Source organism: Cygnus olor, chromosome 3 (assembly GCF_009769625.2).
Source record: "Cygnus olor isolate bCygOlo1 chromosome 3, bCygOlo1.pri.v2, whole genome shotgun sequence".
NCBI lineage: Eukaryota > Metazoa > Chordata > Aves > Anseriformes > Anatidae > Cygnus > Cygnus olor.
The window spans coordinates 11,533,773-11,553,111 of record NC_049171.1 but is presented as its reverse complement, the minus strand read 5'-3'; the positions used below and the strand labels follow the sequence as shown (position 1 = coordinate 11,553,111).

The 19,339-nt window shown below is 37.9% G+C and overlaps 1 long non-coding RNA gene across 1 annotated transcript; it reads right to left on the bottom strand.

The window, feature by feature from the left end:
* Positions 1-3,599: 3,599 nt before the first annotated feature.
* On the bottom strand, positions 3,600-12,944 carry LOC121068343. Its single transcript, XR_005818816.1, has 3 exons — positions 12,626-12,944; positions 6,283-6,680; positions 3,600-5,344 (listed from the first exon to the last, which is right to left on the bottom strand). It is a non-coding gene; the product is annotated as an uncharacterized LOC121068343 (long non-coding RNA).
* Positions 12,945-19,339: the final 6,395 nt, after the last annotated feature.

The following is a 19,339-nucleotide window of genomic DNA, read 5'->3' as shown; positions in this document are numbered from 1 at the left end:
AATATTTCTCTCATCAGTTGTTATAAACGTATATATAAGGATGAAAAGCTCATTTAAGGCAGGAAGGATAGCCTGCTGGAAATGGCATAGCAGTTGAATTTAGGAGTAGTGCTGTCTAAATAATTAATCTTTCCACTCTTTGGCTGAACTAAGAAAAAAATTATTTCAGGTCAACCCAAAATGACCTCTTTGTTGTTTTTGCCAAAATGAAAATGAAAGAAAAGGTTTTTCAGTTCTGATCAAATTAAACACTCTGCTTGACTTAAAATACTTCATTTACCTTAGATTTTTTTTTTTTCATTTCAGTTTTACATTAGATTTAGTTAGCTTAACCTCAAGATGTGTTGAAGTGAAAAATCTGAACTTTGTTTTTATAAAAATGGGTGAAAATTAATCGTCTATTTCTTATTTCAACCCAGGCTTCATGTGTGAATTGCATCCATTGTTATACCTCAGCTTCCCTACATCACGAAAATGTCTTGATGTTTAAAGGACATAGCAAAAATTAAACCTCATGACCATGGTAAATAGTCTAAGATTTGTAAGAAAGAAGGAATTAGGCAGATGTATGTAAATGGCAGTCTGTAAGCAGATCCAATAACATTTTTCAATTAAGATTTTAAGAAGACAGCCTGTCACTGGAACTTAAATTGTGAGTGCTCCAAAGATTCACAATCCTTATGATGTCCAGAGTATCCTGTAGCCAGTGGGAACACACCACATTTACAACTGTGGAGGATGAATACATTCTTTTTAGATCTGCCTCTGTTAAAGGAGATCCTTGAATACATGTCATTCCACCTGTGTTATTTTCACAATGAAAAAAATTAGCAAATACAAGGAACGTGTCTGGGAATCAAGCAGACCAGCCCTGCCAACATGGTACTAATTTGTTTCCAATCCACTGGCAAATTATTCTCCTTAAAAAGAGATTGGGTCAGGGTGGAGGGGGGAGCACTTGTCTCAGAGAAAGAGAGAAAAAAAATTAACAAATATTTTGCAGAAGGTGAACTCAGAGGTTCTGATGCAAATCCAGAACAAATTACAGGGAAACAGAAACAGCTGGTGGGAGAATACCACTGCAGTAAGCCCACTACCTCAAGCCCAGTCTGCCAGCGCTCTTCATCTCCCAGTTTTACTGTTTCTAAACACCTTGGCAAAAAATAGTTAGAATGCGTTGCACTTATTCAAGAAAAACAAGAGGAGATCCAATTTATTTTAGGACACAACCTGAAGAGCACCTTGGGGTTTCCATGCCAGGCCTCTCTGTGTCCAATAAAAAAATAAAAAAAAAAAAAAAAAAAAACAAACAAAAAAAAAGAAAAAAACAAAACAAAACAAAACAAAACAAAAAAAAAAAACAGGTTGCTAGGTTGCTACAGGGAAGCATAGGAGGGAGTAGGGAAGGCAGAGCAGCCTCGTAAGAAATGCAGGTTATGATCCATAGCTCATGAATAGAGGAATACCAGTGATGTGGGCAGAGCTTGCACTTATTATCTGCTACACAATTAATGTACAGTGATTCTTTTAGTTTTTCAGACATTTTTCATAGGGCTTTCCAAAAGGAGGTACCTCTGCAGGTGCAGTGATGGGGAAACATCTCATTGTGGCATGTGAGTGGCTCAGAGCTGTATGTATCCCATTACTCCTTTACCTTCTTCTCTGTGGCCAGCCTCCAAGGTTTTTATCCATCTGTTTCATGTTGCCTATGTAATCTTTGAAAGGATGTGTTACCTTCAGCATGACTGAATTCTGGTTTGGACGGAGATCAAATCCTACCAAAACCTAAATGTTGGGTAAGGATTTTTTACCTTATATAGAACATAGATCAAGTGAAAGAAAGAGTAAGAGACAGGGGTGAAGGTTGCAGTAATGGAAGGATCTTTACTGTTGCAGGCTATTCAATAACTGAAATCTGAAATTGCATGAGTTCTGTTTCTTACAAGTTTAAATACTGAGTTGTTAAGGATTCTTGAAAACTTCAGGTCCAGAATGGATGATGTTCTAGGAAAGATGCACTAGTTCATCCAGAAACGGCTGGCTCACCGCAGGACTCTTCTGGCAAGACATTGTGACCTGTGTTCAGTGAGAAACTGAAGTATATCCTCCAAACGGTCCCTTGTGTTCTTCAAACATATGAGTCTGAATACTTCAGCTCCGTTTACAAACAGTTAGTGGGTGGTTAGTAAACTTTTCATAGGCTGTCAATAAAAGACTAATCAGTCTGTATAGTTACAGTGTGATTCTGTAACAGCTTCTATTGATGTACTGTCTCTAATGCGGCTTGTAAATCCTTTGTTCAAGGAGACTTAATATAAAGTGTTACAATGACAATAATAATCAGAATGTGCAACCAATTCTCCCTCCTCTGCTGCCAGCAATGCCGATAATGAGCTAACAGAAGCACTGCTGATTACTGCCATGAAGCCTGCAGGGAGCAAAACCCTAAAAGCTTTTATTAGCAACACCAAGACACACTGCTGTTTCTTTCCAAACCAAAATGAATCACCTTTTCTATTTCTCAATGGGTACAACCATTGTTCTTATTGCATTCCATTGCAAGGTATGATTAAAAAAAAAAAGAAAAAAAGAAAAAAAAAGTTATACCTGTGTTATTAGTTAGCTCCAAGTACTGTTTTGAGTTTTATCCGGGCAGTTCTATTTTATTTATTTATTTATTTGTTTCCTTTCGAAAGTGAGAAATGTGGCTTTGGGACTTCAACTAGGGAAATTTGGCACTTTGCTGTCTCTTCTGAGTAGATAAAGTGCTTTGGAAGATTTGAATATTGATTGCACCGGGAAATAAAATCCTGAATGCATAAGCCAGGTAAAGCAATGGGGATGCAGAGGTCTCAGCACAGCCTGATCCCTGCTTCAGAGTAACCATTCCATGGGAAAAGCAGAGTCTTACTCTGTATTTGACCTGTATGTTGAGGCAGCAAACAAGAAAATCAAGAATTGCAGGGTTGAGAAGCCTTGGATTTTATTTTTGATATATATTAATGAAGTAAAGTATCTCTTTGTGTTCTTTAATAATTTCACAAAGGCAGTGAATGATGCAGAAATAATTCAGATCATTTTTTGTTATAAATTTAGACTCAGAATAAAGATGAGGTAAACACTGTAGAAATGGCCTCTTGTAGAGCATGCTCATTTCAAAAACCATAAGCTACATTAAGAACAGTGCTGCACAGTCACAGTTCTCCTTGGCTCACATGGAAGCTGTTAAGTGTCCAACACCTCCAAAAATCAGGTTTGAACTGTCTTCAGCTGGGACCCAACAAATGAATAAACAGATACAGTCCCAAATGTGAGGTGGTCGTGAAAGTGAAAATCGCAGTAGCTTTTGGCTGCACTTTTGTTGCACACCTAAGAAACAAACCATCTATAGTTTAAAAACAAGATGGGGAAGGGGGAGCCCTTGCTGTCATCTTTTTTAGGTGCTGTTGAAACAGAGCCAACAGAGCAGCACAGGGGATCTTCAAGAAGCCAAAGTATTATTAATTATTATTATATTTATGTGCTAATGCTGATAATCTTAAGTAACTGTGAGAATGTTTCAGCCTGGCTGAATCCAGAAGTATTGTGTAGATGCAGTAACTGTCAAGAATATGAGCTGTGGAGCAACAAAAGCCACCTGCGTTGCTCATGAAGGTCTGGAACCAAAGTACGGGAAAGACGGGGTTACATGCCAAGAAAAGAAAAATCCATTTTGTATGTTCTACATATGGACCGAGGCATGAGGCCCATAAAGATGAAAAGCTGCCGCTAATTTTAGTGGGATGTTTCTATGACTAATGGGATGTGTCAGTTATAGGTCCTCTGGATTTGCCCCAGTGCCTGCTTGGAGCTGGGGAAGAAATGTTTGATTCCCAGATGCACACCCTAGAAAACCAACGTTCCCACAAGCAACGGTGTACCTTTAAAATAATGCTGTAATGGTGATGAAAATAAAACACAGTCAGATCCTGAGTTTTCATGGCTGAAGGCAGCAATCAGTGAATCATCACATTGCCAGAGCTGACTTCATTTGCACTTTGGCAAATCTGTGCAGCAAATTTGAAATCCAGGTATTATTATTTTCAGTCAAAATTCCAGCAACTGACATCTCTTGCTACTTTTCAAGTAGCCCCTAGTGAGTAGCCAATGCTAAAGGACTTTGCCATATATGCGGGAGCACAGCCACTAAAAATAGTCATGCATGTGCCTACAAGATGGCTTAGTCTGAGCAGGGTTATAAAACACACACTGGACATGTGATTTGCTTTGCTGTCGTATTTTCTGAGTTGTGAGCAGCAGGCTGCCAAAATAGAACTCATTTGGTGATTTCTTCAGAGCCATAAGCTTAAAACTGGTTTTTCTGTTCTTAATTTATGTCATGGAGTCTCAACAGCAATTTAACGTGAAGCCTCGGAGTGGGGGAAAGCCAGCTACTGATGTCTGCAGGCTGGTTGAACGCATGCTGGCAGAGACCTGGAGTCAGAGGCTGCACTGGTAACTGCTTCAAAGAAGTGGCTGTTCAATCTGCAGACAGTCAGATTGTTTTCTTTCAGCAGGTGACACAAGAACTAGAGCAGAAGTCTAGAAATGCAGATGGGAGCATCTGGATACTGTACCTGAGAGTTACATGGCTGACTTGATATAAATAAACAGCATAATGTATACAACTGCAGTGGTTGAAAATGCAGCACAATTATTTTCACCTCCAGATAAATAGTTCATTTCTTTCCTGAGCTATCTTTGAAAATGTAGAAAGAGATTCAAACACTATGAACTTTAGAAAATTTAAAGGAAACTTTAGTTTGAAACAATTTCAGTGTTAAAAATGATTTCCTTTGTTATCCTTGTTAAGATGGTACATGATGTTTTTTTCAACATGCCAAGCTAGAGCTAGAAGGAGAAAATACCTAATATTTCCCAACAAACGATGCTCACATTAAATTTGTAGTCATAAGCTTCTGAAATTTGACCTATCTTTCATTAAGCTTTGTAACCTTCTGACAGTTCTCCAATCTTTATCCACTTAAAGAGAAGCTTTATTTTTTTTTTTTTTTTTTCATATATATAGCTTGGATATAGTTATTTCCAAATCCACAAAACTTCATAAATCTATTGACAAGAGAGCACCATAATAATGTGGCTTTGTTGAGAGCCACAGCAGATTTCAGGCTGTAATACATCATTTTTTACATAGAAGAAATTAGCAAGGCACATCAGGGTTTATTTTTAATGTTGCTTGTTTGATTTTGCCGTATAAATCAGTCTTGACAGGAACTTGTCACAAACAGCACTGCCACAAAACTTTGCTGTCAAGAATTTCAACCCAAACATCAGTGCTGGGCTCCTAGTGGAAAAAAAAAAAAAAGAAAAAGAAAAAGAATAAAGAAAGAAAAAAAAAAAAAGAAAAAGAAAACAAACCCGAAATCAAGAGAACCAAAGCCTATATGCTAAATATGATTAATATACTAAGCCTGAAATTGATCTTTCTGCTACTTGCAACAGCTCCTTGTGAAAAACCATTAAAATTATTCATAAAAAAACTGTAACAGTGCCATCTGGTGATTGCTGCTGAACTTGTGCCACAACTGTCATGGGAAGAATCACACTGAGAAACTGTACAACAAATGTTTAGCTGGAGCAAGCTTGTGTTACTATGGAAGTGAAGAAACCCTACCAATAAATGATAGTTGGTGAACTAACCTAAACTAACCCTATGTTGGGCATAGAAGGGCATCTGAAAGTTTCCTAGTTGTGGCTGGATGTGATTGTTTACTTTTCTTTGATATTTTTATTCTTGTTTATTTATTTATTTATTTATTTATTTATTTCCTTCCATTTCGTGAAACTTCCTCATGATCCAGAGATTCTCCAAAATGGCTCATCCATGTCAAAGACTAAACCCTTATTTTTTTGTGAAAACACCAGCACTCCATAGTGTGTACAATCTGCATTTTTAATGTCTGTACTTTTGAAAAATAAATAATAGAAAAGGTATTGCTGGAGCTTTGTTTAAAAAAGAAAACAAAAACCAACAAACAATGCCCCCCCCCAAAAAAAAAAAAAAAAAAAAAAGCATCTCATTTCCTAATTTGTAGTCTAGGTCTAGGTGGAACTCATTTTGTTCTAATTTTCTGCTTAAAATGTAGGAACCAACATCTGAGCTAGTCATTGGGGATATCCTTTATAGTTAATGGAGATAAAGTGTATTTACAATGTGAAGAATCTGACCCATTTTTACATCTACTTGTTAAATGAATCACCGTGTACCCTGGAACTACCTACCTCCAGCTGCTGAGCACAAAGGGAGGTAGCATAGGGAGACTCTCTGCTGCAATCCTTCAGACTACAGCTGGCTACACCGAGCCTGACAAATGCCACTCTACTGCATGTACGACACACTTCTTGTCCCTTCCTTGTAAATAGCTTCCCAGGCTTCTTGGTATCACTCACCTGTATAGCTGGTGCTGCACAGAGCAGAGCTGGCTTTGGGTTTGTTTTGTCAGCAGTGACTGTTCTAAGAACACCATCCTGGAAAGGGTGCCTTCAGGAGGGCTGGAGGAAACCAAGCAGAAGGAAGACACAGGGCAAACACTCCTCCTGCTGCACAGACAGGATCTCTTCCCAAAAGCATCTTTGAACCAAGGCAAGATGAGAGGAGCACAATGACCTTGCCACTAGACCTACAAGAACGTAGAGGATCCATGACAGGGAAGTTGTTTTATGAACTAAGGAGAGCCTACAAGCTCATGTATTAGCCATATTAGGGAGCCTGTGCACACACCATTATGTTGTACCACCCTGAACTGTGTTGACATAGACCTGCTACACAGCACTGGGAACCTCTGGTTTGGTCTCTAATTGTAAGACTTTCTTCTTGCTGCTGGTTCCCATTCTGTAACTATTTTATTTTATTTTATTTTATTTTATTTTATTTTATTTTATTTTATTTTATCTTATTTTATTTTATTTTAATTTCATTTTGTTTTATTGCCCCACATGTTTGATGGGCATCAAGTGTAGGCATTTTTTTTACTTTGGAAACAGATGCAGGGAAATCTAAGCAGCTACTGCCCATGACCTAAAGGCCACCCATAGCTATCAATTCAAATTCTTTTTGCAGCATCTACATATATGAGCAGCTACAGGGTGCAGGTGATCCAGTCAACTCTGTCTTCAACATGCTGTGAGAAGACAAAAAATGATATAATGGCCATTACTTGTTTCTATTTCTTAGTTACTCATGTGCCTGACCCATGGTCTCTCTTCCGCCCACCACACCAAATTTATGTGCACATAACATATTCATGAAAACCCAAAGTGTATCATTTGCTGCCAGCCAACCTACATTGAATAAATACAAAAATGAGACTATGTTACAGTGTGGGAAGTGTGATATCAAAAATATGTGCATAAGTAAGGGCTCACCTCGTAATTCATGTGTGAGGGAATGAATATGACATAGCTAAGAGTTTTCATTGTTAATTTTTTTCAAGCAGATTTTAATTGTTAACATGCAGGAGCTGTGGCTATGTGTGGTCCCTCTCCCATCTTCCACTTTTGGCAGTTAGAGAGTGTTGGTGAGGAACACTGAATCTGAGCAGACTGTGATGCTCTTGAATCACCCACACAAGCACTTACAGAGATGGAGCTGTTAAATGAGCTAAAATTCCCCCACCGACCACTGCTGCAACCACAGAACTGATGTCTCTCAGGGCAGCATCCCTGCCTTTGACTCCTCAGCCCCAGCAATGTCTGCTTAGACCAGAGCCCACTCCTCTGGTACAATATGGCAAATCTTGTGGTTTACTGCCTACAAACCTGGTCCTGCTGCTGTCTGCCATGGAGTTGCCCACGTTGCCTTTGATGAAGAGGACTGGAACAGACATCACTGATTAAAGAAGCCTGTTATGATTCTAAGTGTCTTCTACAGTGAGTTTCCCAATTAAACTTGGGCATTGTAATGCACTATAGGCATTGTAATTGTAGCTACACATGTTCTGACTTTCAGAAAAGATTTCCTTATGTGTTTTAATGCTGCATACTCAATGTGAAAAACAATCACTTCGCTGAAAAATTATTTCTTTCTGTACATGGGGGGGCAGAAATATCCTTCGGTTTCAGCCTAAGATTTGTTGCTGTTGTTTTCAAAGTTATTATTATTATTATTATTTTTTTAAAAAGCAAAATAGAAAATATTTCTTCAGCCACTCTGATAAAGCACGATAAGCCAGCTGTGATGACTTGGTATTTTACCAGTATTTTCTCTACAAGGCTTTAATAAGCTTTTCTCTTCAGTGGCTACTTCTGATTTTTTGCAGAGTCCAACTAACTCTTACCTGACCAAAAAGCATATGAATAGCTGTGAGGAAACCGGCATAGCAATGGCTGTCACATTGAGATACGCTTATGAACACATTCTTGGTTCTTGTGGTTTTACGGTTTTCAGCAATGCTCATGCTGAATTCTGTTATATTTTTGCAAATTATACTTAGAAATCGCAAAATCGTTTTCTTTCTTAATGTTGAAAAGATATAGTTATCAAAATGTTATCTGATGTGATGTGGCACTGTGAAACCAGTCTTGCAGAAAATTGATTCCAGCAAGTAGTAGTCCTGGTAATGGTTTCCACTCACCCTTCCGTTCTCCATCTCATGTAAAAGACTTTTGAAGCTCAAAATCTATTTGGTGTTATTTAAATAGAGAAATTATCAAGCACAGTAGTTATTTTGTCTTCCATTTCTCTACTCACATCTTTTTTTTTTTTTTCTTAAAAAAAAAAAAAAAAACATTAAAAAAAATGTGAAGAGCTTCAAGAAACTTTTTGGACTCCCTGTTGTATATATATGGTATAATATGCCTGCTTATAAAATAACTCTAAATTTCTTTTTAACAACTTTTTTTTTTTTAACAAAATGTCTTATAAACAAAAAGAAACAGGATAATTCTAATATTTTAATGAAAACTCAAAAAATCTTCCCCTTTTCAATTTTCCTCATGTGAATGGCAAATGCATTAAAAGCTCTAAGCAGTCACAGTATGCCTGCAGCCCATCTCTTTTTCAGTGTATGACTTTCCTAAATGAAAAGAAAGACCAAAAAAAAAAAAAAAAAAAAAGTAGTAATATAAAAGATGAACGTTATCTGCAATGGATATGCTTTTACACAAGCTGACTGACTGCACACCTGGATAATTCTGAAAGACTCTGGAAAATCCAGAAATAGGTTGTGACAATTGCTCAGCATGTGTTGGGGTGGCTTACAGACAGCATGATTGCAGAAATGTGATGTTCCTAGCATGAGAGAGAAATTATAGAAATATCATTGCTGGGAATCAGGTAAATACCTTTTTCCACCTTCATAGGAAAGCCTCCATTTAGATAAGATTTGGTTCATGGTCTGTGTTTTTGTGGTCTTTTCTTCTTATTATGATTTTTTTTAGGACCTGAAAATAGAGCCTGAGAGGGAACAACTGTCTCTTGAAAGGCTGCAGATGTGTAGTCACCAAAGATATAACTGCATTAAGCGGAGATTCTTCCTCTACTAAAGAGAGAAAAAGGGCAAAGCTGAGTGAAAGGAGAGTTTATACATTCTTCCTTGAGTTAGTTGTGTTTACAAGAGACAGGCAGTGCTTTGCAGAGTGTGAGTCTTGGAGATATTCTGAGAACACTTATTGCATGTGCTGATCCAAATGCCTGCAATTATGGTACATGCTGCACTTTTTGATTTCATCAGCATTTGTAGACCAGATAGATATCATCCACAGGACTGAATAACGTAACTGAGCAGAACCAGGACTGTTTCTTGACATAGTTCAGAGATGTTTTGAAAAGACTGAAGTACTGTCATCTTCTTCAGGGCTGAAATGTCCAGGTGGTGCACTCTATATATTATGGGTAGAAAGCTTAGGGGGAGTACGTTTAGATGTGAAGACTAAAATGTGTCCTTTTCAATACTGCTGGAATAGATTTCTATATCCACTTGAATGTATTGCCATATATGTAAGAAATGATGCAATGAAGTATGTGTGAGCAATTTATGCCTTATGTTTAAAATCACCTATTCTAGTCCCTATTATATTTTGTAATATTTACACTTCATATAATGCTTACTGGGTGCATAAGACATTTGTTTAAAAAAAAAAAAAAAAAAAAAAAAAAAACTTTTGAAAATGTGAAAATTGAGAATTTCCAGAGTTAACTCAGGCAGACCAAAGTACAGAGGCTTAATACTGCCTGCCCTATTTCCCCTGAGTTTTGTTCAAGAGTTACTGTGATATATAGTGGGAAAAAAATGGAGCCAATGTCCTTACATGTGAAAACACATTCCCCTACACAAATTAAAAAAAATAATAATAATAACTTGTCTTCAGCATGTATTCTATAGAAGCCTGGCTATACCATTATCCTCCAAAAATCCTTAAACTCATTTAATTTATGCAGCCCTAAACCTGTGTGCAGCAGAACTCGTGCAGGAATGAATGTCATCAGCATTGTGAGGTCATGGCAATTTATGATAACTAACACTAGAGAAAACAAAACAAAAATATTTAATCAATTATACAGACACTATTTCTTCATTCAAGAAAGATCTTCCCTGCTTCCCTTTCTTCTTCTGCAATCAACATCTATGCAAAATGCTATATTTCCTCAAAGTGAAGACTTCTCTATTGCACCACAGCAGCAATTAGTGCAGTGGCTCAAAATTTGCCAGGTGTTAACCAAGGACAGTGACTTGGGTGTCTGAATAGTTAGGTGTTCCTCAGATTTTCTGTGGTATGCAGGCAGGAAGCAGAGGAAGGCGCTAATAATCCAAGAGGAGGCCAGGTCCTACCAGACAGCATCTGCTATACCTTGGATCTACAAATAGGGTCAGCTCACCTTGCTGTTAGACTTTGGACCTCTGCAATACGGTTTTCTGTTCCTGAACACTTTAGCAATGAAAACAAGAACTTATGGGGGGCAATTTCTCTGGTCTGTTCAGGTGTGTGCTCAAGAGTGAGTTATGCTGGACTCTGGCCATACCTGCCCTTCCCCACCCATGGCATGGAGGCACTACAGAGTGGATGCCTGAGCATGTCTACACTGTGGATGTCTAAAGTTAGGTGAAACTGATCTCATCCTTTCTGGCCTGTTGTGACCTTGAGCCAGTGAGGTGGGTCACTGGGACCGTGCTTGCCCAGCACAAGTCCCCCTCCATCCCAGGCCCATCACTTCAGACACCTGTGGGTGTCTCAGGGGCCACAGCTGACGTGGGGGTGGCAGGGAGACACATTGAGCTGTGCTGGGGCACCAAGCAAGGCTTGGGCCTCTGCCCTAGAGCACCTTGGCCACCTCACTGTCCCCTGTCAGGGTCGGGGGACACTGCCCACCAGGATATCTCAGGTGCAACCTCTGTGGTGTGATGGGCAAAACCCCAGTGGAGTAATGGTCAAAAACTTGAGTGGCAAAGCTTTTCAAGGCAATTTTCTTTCGCTGGTAGGCAGGAGGCGCCATTTAACAGCTTGTGAAGGGGACAGGAGGCGAAGGGCCCTGGCAGCAGCCAGGCCCCTGCCGGGACGCCCCAGTGCCTAAGCAGCCCCGGGGCCCCTTGGGCGCTCACACGTCCGGCCACCGGCATCAGCTTGAAGGAGAAAATGTTTTCCACCTCCAGAAGCTGCAGCTACAAGGCTGTGGGTACAGTAGAGCCTGAACCCTGCAGCTGTGTAGCCCCTCTGGCCCCTGCTTTGTGGGGCTGTACTCCTCAGACCCCCGAAACTGAGGCAGGGAAACACGTAGTGGGGGTACATGTTGTCCCAAGCTTGGTAGAGGATTAAAAAAAAATATAATAATAATCAGCAAATGCATTGAGTGTGATCATGGGAATCCCATCTAAAAGTATAGCAAACACTCCTTACTGTGTGTTTTCCCTCTTTGAAGCCCTTTAGCACGGGGAATATTTTCATACAACTGATACTGGGGAGAGATGCTAACACAAACATTACCACCTGGCAAAAGCCAACCAAATAAGCCACAGATGAAATGGGGTGGGATTCTGTCTGCTATGCTCTAGGGATCGATCTGTTCTTCTGTATGAAAAGTGCCAGTTTCTTTATGTAAGACAGTTAACTGGAGAACATTCATTTTCTTTCTATCTAAATAATAATAATAATAACAATAATAATAATAATAAATCACTAAAAAATCAAAACCTATTATCCTATTATCAGATTAGAAATTTTTGAAAATATATTTGAGGACTTTTTCATTTATATAGTCTATAGTCTTTGCATATGTGTCAGGAAAGGTATGGGAAAGGGAGATGAGAGGATAAAAAAGAGAGGGAGAGGAGAGGAGAGGAGAGGAGAGGAGAGGAGAGGAGAGGAGAGGAGAGGAGAGGAGAGGAGAGAGAGAAAAGAGAAGAAGAGAAGAGAAGAGAAGAGAAGAGAAGAGAAGAGAAGAGAAGAGAAGAGAAGAGAAGAGAAGAGAGAAGAGAAGAGAAGAGAAGAGAAGAGAAAAAAAAAATAAGTTTTTTCAGCAAAACTTTCCTTTAAAAAGAAAAGGCATTTTAACTCAAAATAATTCAGCAGCAGGAACACAAAAGTATGTAACTATAGCAAGTAGTTAAACCACATGAATAATTTTACTCACCTGCATAGCATGATTTCCTTGTTTGCATAAAGTTTATGAACTGCTCATATGTCAGTAGGGTGGATTCCTGGTAAAGAACTGATTTATTTCAGCGGAGTAATCCTAGTGCAAAATTAGTATAAGAGCAGGGTAGGTGTCTGGCTTCACTGATTCCTGATTTACTTCATGAGCCAGCGGAACTGAACTGTGACATTTCTTCTTAAACATGCTTAGTATTAAATGAAACCGGCTTGTTTGACCTAACGTTGTTCGCTGTTCCACAGAGATAGTATTAAACTCTGTCCTGACACACACGTACATTAACCCAGATGATCCTAAAGGAAAGCTGAACTTGTGCATACATTAGAGGGCAGAATTCACCCCTGTACTTATAATAACCAGAAATTTCAATTACGTAACTGGTATACAAAGAATTTTAGATCAAAATGATTGCTGAATAAAAGCAAGCTCTTTGCTGGCTTTATCACTCAGCCAAGTCAATTGGAAAGAATGTATAAAGTTCACCTTTTGCCTACTCCATCTGTCTATTCCTCAAAAGTTCCCTTTGCATAGACCTTCCTCTGGTATTTGTCTACTGCACGGCTACACTGTGTTTTCTATTTTATTTTTTTCATTTTAACCACAACCATCGATTCTAATAAGAACTGGCAATCTGTTGAGATTTTGTAAGATAATACTGTTTTTTCAGGCTTATGCTTTGGGATGACTGTAAAACCAGCAAAAGCTGTGCCTTGGAGAGGTTTGGGAAGGTGCAAGGTGCTATGCAGCGTCTTCCACCGCAGCCACCCTCTGGGACACGAGGAGTTTAGAGGCGCAGGACCGGGTCTCTCACTCAGCCACCTGGTAGAAAGACTCGGGGTGTTGGGTTTTGCTTTTTTCCCAGTGAATTTTCTCACTGGACGAGGATTCAGCTGAGAGCTCATCTAAGGCTTTTGCAAGCTGTGGATTTTCTGCTGACCCACGGGGGGAGCTGCAGGCTGTGGCAAGCCTCCCCCTTCCCTGGCTGATGGGGATGGTGTGGAGAGGTGTCCGCTTTTAACTGGGTAAATCTCTGCTTGGAATAAATAGCCTGCGATGGGAAAACAGTAATACAAAAACCGATGAGGAGCTGAAGCTCTTTTTTTTCCACCTACAGCTGAGAATGTGTTTGATAAGCAACACCTAAAACATGTTAGGAAGGAGACAGTTTGTTTGTCTGAGTGTGACTTTCTTGGCAGCAGGATTTCTCCCTAATTTATAACCATTATGTAAACTTCTGACTTCCAGATTCACACTGTGAAAATATTCAAGATGAACTAATCAGGGTGGAAATCTGAAATTGTTTCTGCATGGTTTATATCCCCCATCTGGCAGCGCAGAACAAACAATACGACCCTGATGGTGTTTACATGAGTTACCTTGTTGGAGGAAATGATCGTACTTAGAAAATTGTCCTTGCTCTAGAAATTTAACAACTTGTTGGCCTAAACAAGCCTTTATATCTTTTTAATCTCTTCTTTTTTTGTTGTATATGTTTGAGGAGGGGGAAGTTATTAACTGTGAATTGGAGCTTTCGCACCACATCTGTCTTTTAACTGTGAGCCAACTTAGGTTAAATGTTCAAAAGCTACAGTTGGTCCCTTTGCTTGCTTCCTACGGGGAACTGAACTGGTGATCGTCCTCAGAAATCCCTGCTAGCATTATTACCTATTAAGACATTCAGTGCAGCTGTTTTCTTGGCTGTCAGCAGTTTCAAGAGGCTCTGCAAATGCAGTGTGCGCATTCAAAAAGCAGAAATGTGCTCTGTGATTTTAATTTTGCTGCAATCTAAGTGGAGTTTCACTATAGCAAAGTTTCATACGGCCAGTTTTCATGGGGTGGGACTGGATTTGCAGTTCTGTCATTCATAAGTATATGTATATATACTTAGGGAGAGTTAGAGAATGGAAGGAATAGCTTGACAAATGCTAAGTATGATAACAAGAGAAATTTGTCTTCAGAAACTCTGGAGTTTTCAGCAACTTTAGAAGAGAAATTTTATGTCTGCCACTGCCTTGCAGTGCAGAACATTTTACATGTTTGTAGCAGAGAGTCTGAAGCTGCTGAAATGTTCCAGAAAAAAAATATAAACACATAACATTATACCATGAGAATTCATTATCCTTAAATTGTTTTAGAAAGTATGGTCATTTAAATTAAAAGTATTACACAAAGTTAATAAGGGGAAAAATATACCTTTTTTTCCTTCTTCTTTTTTTTTTTTTTTTAACCTAAAATAAGTGTGGCCTTGTGTAGTGAGCCATTTCAAGTTTTTGGCTCTAGTGTGTATTATTCTGTAGTTTTCATTTGGCCTTCTAATGATCACTGTGAATTAATGGGATATGACTATGTCATGTGAGCTTTCCAAAAATAATTGATGGAATTATATTAAATTTATTTTACTATGAATTCCATCCATGTTCTCCCAGAAAAAAAAAAAAAAAATCCTGGACACAAATAATTTATATATATATTTTTTAAAAAAAAAAAATTTTTTTTTTTTAAAAAAGGCTTGTCTTTGAGGCTGAAGTTTAAAGTAATTTTCCAAAAACTTAAAATTATAATTAAAAAGTAGATTTTCTTTCATTTTAATATAAGAAGCCAAAATAATGTGTATATTATGTTAAAATTTTGGCAGATATTATTCGGTTATTTTTTAAATCAAAATCAAATTTATATGCTAAATGATTTACATTTAAATTGTCTTATATTTCTTAGCTTGAAGTTTTAAGAAGATTTGAAGAAAAACAACATATCCAGTATCCCAAGGTGATACTGCATTAAGATCTGGCTTGTAAATAAAGTAAATATTTAGTCTGGATTTTGCTTATTGGTATGTTTTGTTTTGTTTTGTTTTGTTTTTTTAATGAAAGAAATGTTTGCTGTTGGAAAGAGCTGCAGCTATATAAAGCAGGAAAAAGATCCTACACCAAAGCAAAAGTAGGATCCTACAGCAATGCAAAAATACCATTGACTTAAGGAAAGAGAATTGGGTCAAATTATACAAAGGAAAAAAAGGGAGCTTTCAGACATGAGACAAAAATTTATATGCTGAATGCAGTGCAGTGTTAGAGAGATCCTGAGGGTGTTTGAACACAACAAAGCTTTAGGAACTGGGAGACATGCAAGAAAGTTGTGAACATTTCAAAAAACATTTCCAGCTGATCTAAAAGACTGAATTACATATTACTCAATAGAATGCAAAGAAATAAAATTAAAAGATTTCTACGAAAGTACTTTTTGTCTCATTTATAGATCTAACGTGAAGAATGCATATTTTAATTTTCAATCGCAACTTTTTTTTTTTTTTTTTTTAACTCAGAGCTCAAAAGCAATTAATTATGAAAGCTGCAAGGGCTATTTTAAAGCACATAGTTACTAAATATTTGGTGACATGAATACTCTTATCATTACTTATAGGAAACATAAATTCTGGGGGAAAAGAAAACCTGGAGAATGTTGAGTAATAACTAAAATAATAGGGTAGACTGAGTGTTAATTTCAAATCCTTTACACGATTAAAAAAAAAAAAAAAGTGAAGGTAAACTGCTGTTTAACAGCTTCCCACTGTTATATAAACTTTCAAACAACCATGAAATGTAGGTCTCTGGACATCACTTAAAAGAACCACAAATAAACAGAGGGTCGTACCACACTTCTGTTCCCTAATGTGTAACTAAAAGGTTTAGCTAAGAACAGAAAGTGTCTAAAACCTTTTTGTTTATCTACCGCCTTGTGTACCATAAACACAAATAAGCAAAGCAGGGCTGGAGCAGGGAGGTGGGATGCTGCCTGGCTGTGAATAAGGCACGGAGGAGTTAAAGAGCCCGTTAATGTCTCTGGAGGGTCATCTTACCTTTGTGCAAGCAGCAGACTGGGACATTTATGTAGCAAGGAATCACCTACTTAAAAAATAAGGATGCTGCACTTAACACTCCTGTGCCAGAACATCTCTGGGGACTTATATATCTTTCATGGAAATTTGCTTAAGTGTAACGGTTTAGCAATTACTGGAGACTTAGTATAATGGTGTCCTTTTAACAGAGTAAAACACAATCAAGGCTGTTAAACATAATGTACCTTCAGGCTGCATCCTCTTCAGACTTACTGGTATCATGACCAGAAATTTGTAGGGGTCCTTAATCATGCAAAAATCCTCTGAAATGGAGTGTGGCTCTGTATCAGCTGCAGTTTCCTCTTGGGAGGAAGTGGTGGTACCCCTGTGTTGCAGGTTCCGCATGGGCTGGGGATATGTTTCTGGGGAGAAACCCAGCTCTTGGTGATGGCACAAACCCACTACCAGAAAAAACATCACCAGCTATCAGTTACACTGGTGCAAACTAAGGGTTATGCAAAGGAAATTACTCCAGAAGCACATTGGTGCAGAAGGATTTTTTTGCTCCAAATATAGTACTTGCAATACTCTTATCCCTTGAAACCAAAATGCTATATGTATAAAAATAAAATAAAATAAAACCAGAAAGCAATAAGTCTTACAAAGATCATTTGTCTTGTGTCTTACTAGAAAGCTATTACACTCTGCACCCCCCTCCAAAAAAAAAAAAAAAAAAAAAAAAAACTAAATAAAAATCAACTTCTTTTGGTTTAATAAAAAAAAGTGCTTAGGCGCCATGGTGTTGAGCAGTATCATAAATCCAATAGCCCAGTGAATGTAGCATGTTTAGGAGACACAATATCTATTGGGGTATAGGCTTCCTTAAATTGCTCATTATGGGAAATCAGGTACTTACCTGTGCAGCAGTTGATATATTTGTGTATGCATTATTTATATATTTATGTAATGTGTGTGTGATAAATTATCAGTATGTGGACATCTTTTAAAACCTGTTACTAATCTCAGTGTTGGTCATGTAACCTAAGAAGAAACTGAAGACATAAGCTGTAGCAATGGTGGTTATACAACACCGCAGTGAGAGCAGAACATTTCACAAATGTCACCACAACACAGGGCTGAATGCAAGCACCTTGACCGCTTGCAGATTTCATTTGGATTATAAAGCAAGGTGTGTGTGTGTGTGTGTGGCAAGGATTAATCAAAGGATGTATTTGCTCACATTCTTTCTGTTTACAGGAACATTTCATGGCAGGAATTCACCGGTGACATTTCTAGAGCAGTGTTGTAGGCGGGAGACTGTTAAAGGGTTACAAGCTGTAGAATGAAGTAAATAGCATGCGAGCGACCCAATGATAATGCAAATTGCAGAAGGAATATATAGAGGAACAGAAAGGAAAAAATATATTCCCCATCTGGGCAGTTATTGAACATTTTGGACCATGGAACATGCAAAATGGGGTGGAGCAGAGATTTTCCTGGCTTGCCTTCCACATCAATCACTTTGTTGGGAATTGTGCGCAGCAAACACAGTTGTGCCACTCTGAAAAAGACAATGGATCAGAGGAATAGCAACAACATTTTTCCAAAATGACTGGTGGTTCTGGGGTCTCATTGGACATACTTTGAAGCTGTCACACTTTCAGGAAGCATTGAAGCCTTATTCTCTGAAATTCAGGCCCTCTCAGTCAACTGAGGGCAAAACATATTGTTATGAAGGCTCCGAGTGAGAGACATGAAAATATTCATCCAGGATAGCTACACTCAGGGAATTTCTACCACTTGAGTAAAAAACTGTGGAGATTTAGATTCACTGTTCTCATTATTAATGCAAGCAAATTTCAACCAAAATGAAGAAATAAAACATTATTGTGAAACAGGAAAAAATGAAAAATGAGAGTTATCCTCTGCAATGAAAAGCATTTCAGGGAATGTGCTGAGCCCATTACTTTGCTGTAAGAAGTAATAGTACACAAAGTCACTTTCTGAAGTTGTGTGCATATTTCTTATATGACATAGACAAATTCATGTTATGAAATATTGGGGCTTTATCACCAAAATATGTTGGCTGTTGAATGGGATATGAAAGGGTTAGGACCCAGAATGGTGTCTTTCACTTTTAAAATTCCCTATACAGGTGTTGTAGGTTTTCAAGACTATAACAGAATTTCTCTGTGTTGAAATCCATACCATTTTACTGACTTTTTTAAAAATAAAGCTGTGTGAGAAAAGTCATATATCATTTAGAAGAAAGGGAGTAGTCTGTATAAGCTTGGGATGAGCACTAGAAGTTGTGGGAATTTTTTGTTCAAGATTTTTTCAAGGATAATCACCTTCCTCATCATATTTGAATGGTTCAAAAAAGAATCAGGAAATAAATAAATAAATATATTTCTAGATATCAGAGTTTATTTTCAAAACGAAACCTCGATGTTGCCCATATTGTCTGTTTTTTTTTTTTTTTTTTTTTTGTTTTTTTTATGAAACTGAAAGCAGTCAAACCCCATAATGTTTTAACTTCTATGTTTAACTGGAAAAACTGAGAAAAAAAGGAGAAGTCTTGGAGTACTGGGATACTTTTTTTTTTTTTTTCACGTTCTCTTTTTCTATATACTGTTTTTGTTGTTGTTTCATTGTTTGTTTTTTTTTGTTGTTTGTTTGTTTTTTTAATATCTCCATTTTACAAGGCTGTAAATTGCAATTAATCTACCAACCTATCACCAGGATTGAATTACATTTTATACCATAAGACTAATTAATTTAATAGTCTTATGTAAGTGCAAGCTAGCTATGGCATTCTGAGTCTCCTTACGCATGCTGCTTTTGAGGCTGAACTGAATCCC